Here is a 3,368-nt window from a genome sequence, read left to right as displayed (position 1 = left end):
TGAAACACTTCTGCATTTTTAGATTTCTAAAATGGATTCGATTTTGAATTATTGGCAAAAAGTGGAATGTGCAGTCGAGTGGTTCATCGACTCTATTGGGTTTTTCCTTTTTTTTATTCGATTTGCAATAATAATTAGCATTATGTAAACGATATAAAGGATAGTAATTGATTGATTGATTATAGCAGACAAGATGATATCGATTTATGTTTGCTAGTGGGATTTTGGAAGACATACATTCACGAGCATCACCTAATATCAGGAAAAAAATAAAATGAAACAGATATTGATAATGATGTGTTTATATCTGTATTTGTATTTAATTCATACGGATTTAATTATATTAATAAATATAATATCATTAATATTAATAATAAAATAATAAAAATACTAATATTAATAATAATAACATTAATGATAATAATAATAATAATAATAATAACACTAATATTAATAATGATAACGATATAAATAATTAAAATAATAATAACTATAAAATTTATAACAATAATATTATTATTAATAATAATAATAATAATACTAATTATAATAATACTAATATTAATAATAATAATAATAATAATAATAATAATAATAATAATAATAATAATAATAATAATAATAATATTAGTAATACTATAATAACTTATAAATATTAAATTCGTATCTTTAAATTATATATTTAAAATAATATTAATAATTTTAGTATTGATATTAATATTAAAAGTATTAACAATATTATTACAACAACTATATTTATAATTAAATTTAATATATTAGTATTACATATCATTGATTATGTAATATAACTTATAATATACATTACCTAATAACTTATATTAAGTATTAAATTTTTATACACTTTAACATATATAACCATATACATATATTTATTATTATATATAGAAATCATATATTTATGTATAAATTCATTTTAGTTATAACTTAATTATTTTATATCTTATTTTAGATATTAAATTTTAATGTTTAAATTATATTTTATTATTTCCAATTATTATGTATATACCTACATTTATATATATATATATATATATATATATATATATATATATATATATATATATATATATATATTTATTTATTTATTTATTTATTTATTTATTTATTTACAAATAATTGTTTTGTGAATCGTCGAGAGCAGATGAAGGGTAAATGAATACATGAAACATTTCAAACTTTTTGAGACCCAACATTACAGACTTTGCTTATCGTGTCGGAAACATATAAAGATTAAGTTTAAATTTGGTCGGAAATTTCTGGGTCGTCACAGTACCTACCCGTTAAAGAAATTTCGTCCTGAAATTAGATTGGGATGGTCATTGCTAACAATAAATATGTTTTCATGACTCATACGAGTTGGAATTTAGAGCTTTATCACCTTTGAGTAATAAGGATAAAATAATTCGATTATTCGAAGAGTACGAATGAAGTTATCACAAAAGAGTGAAATAAATAATTGCATATTCGTATTAACTTTTGACGTGGTCATTGTTGAATTCCGGAATTCAAGGGATTTAAAGAAATTCTTCGAAATCTAAAAGATTAAATTCTCCGGCGAATAAGGAAATTAAGATCTCTATAATTAAATACAGTGATCTGCCTCGATTTCTTTGTCTGATACTCCCATTATAAATTAACCTATTCCGTCCCATACTTTTACCTCTCCTATACTCAATTCCAAATTTCAAAAGGTTGTGTAAATGCTTAATCCAGTTCTAATCCTTGTCCTTATCCTTACTATCGCAACAATAATTCTCCTTTTCCAACTTCCACCGGAGGAATCTGTTTTCTTCTACTTCGCCCTTGGGGTTATAGTGTTTTTTTTTTCATTCTCCCATGTATTTACATTGTTATCTGTATTGATATACACAGTTTGTGATGTCGGTGTTGTTGTTGGGTTTTATATTTTTCCTTATATTTCGGAGCTCCATGCTCTTGTTTTCTCTTCACGACTTTAGATCAAGCGAATAATGGTCTAGAATTCGTAGATATAGAGTTTTGAATGATTATAATGTTCCAAGCACGAAGGAACGTATTCTCACGATTTGATTTGTCAAATTACCAGATTCACTGAGGATAGAACTATCAAGAATATATTTTCTTATAATGTTCGGAGGTTGAACAGATTGAACGAGTCATGTAACATGGCACATGATGACGTTATAATCTATGAATCATCACGTTCCACTAGAAACTCAGCATGACTTACTGTAATATAATCACGTTGATCAAGTGTCATTATATTATATTAACTCATGCATCAATTTCCAACACTACTTCAAAATCATTCATATTTCAAACTCTAAGTTTTCAGAGATTTAGAAACTAAATCAGTTTTCTTTTATGATATAACACAGATAGCGCGGAGAGATAATTAATATCGGACAAGAATATTTATGAACATATCTTCAGAAATATTGAGGATATTTATAATAAAAGATACGATAATATCTTATAATTTCTAACCTCGATGGATGATGAAGTAGATTTGTCGGTAAAGGTTTAGAGTCAGGAGTAAGGTATTCGTTAATAACTTTAGCAGACACTGAATCATTTGGATTCTTTGAAGGTATGTTTAGTCTTTGTGATTTGTCCACAGCCTCCTTTATGGTTTGCTCAATCCTTTTTCTAGTTTCAACTTTTCTGAGCTTTGCCAACATACTATTCTTTATCATCAAACTTTCGACGGTTAAGGTTGTTTACGGTTGTCTACCGTTTCTGCTGCTTCATTCAGTTTTTTACAAAATTTGGAGTATTGATTTGTAGACTGGGTGTTTTTCAGATTTTCAGAATGGAAGATCATAATTCTAAGAGATAAATGTTATATGTATACATTTACGGGTTGATGTAGAAATGCTGCGAGATTCAAAATACTGATTGCTGATTCTCAGTAATTGGTATGGCAATTATCGTTACAAAACGCGGTTGAGTATATGATAGGGTTTCAATGAACAAATATGATTGTTCTTCGGAAAGTCAAAGATCAATGAAGTTACTGGTGAGTTTACTGATAATGTGGTGGAATATAAACGGTTCTCTGGTAATGAAGATGAATGGCAAACTTATATATCAATGTTATAATAAGGCTTATTCGAATGAAAGGTCGAAATTGATTTGCTGAAGCTGTGACAAAATTGGCTACTTTGGAAAAGAATTGCAATGTTATTTTCGGTAATAACAATGCCAAAGGAGCTAGCACGGATATGTGTTAAATATTTACTCAGGTTCCGAGTGTTTTCAGGTGCATAACTATATGCATCAATCTTTTCTTCCATAGATGAAGTGCGGTTGGTTCATCCTCTCGATTGAGGTGTTTTCAAGAATCATGAAAGGTTTGAACGCAGATT

Source organism: Rutidosis leptorrhynchoides, chromosome 6, assembly GCF_046630445.1.
Source record: "Rutidosis leptorrhynchoides isolate AG116_Rl617_1_P2 chromosome 6, CSIRO_AGI_Rlap_v1, whole genome shotgun sequence".
Classification (NCBI taxonomy): domain Eukaryota; kingdom Viridiplantae; phylum Streptophyta; class Magnoliopsida; order Asterales; family Asteraceae; genus Rutidosis; species Rutidosis leptorrhynchoides.
This window is presented reverse-complemented; position numbering follows the sequence as displayed.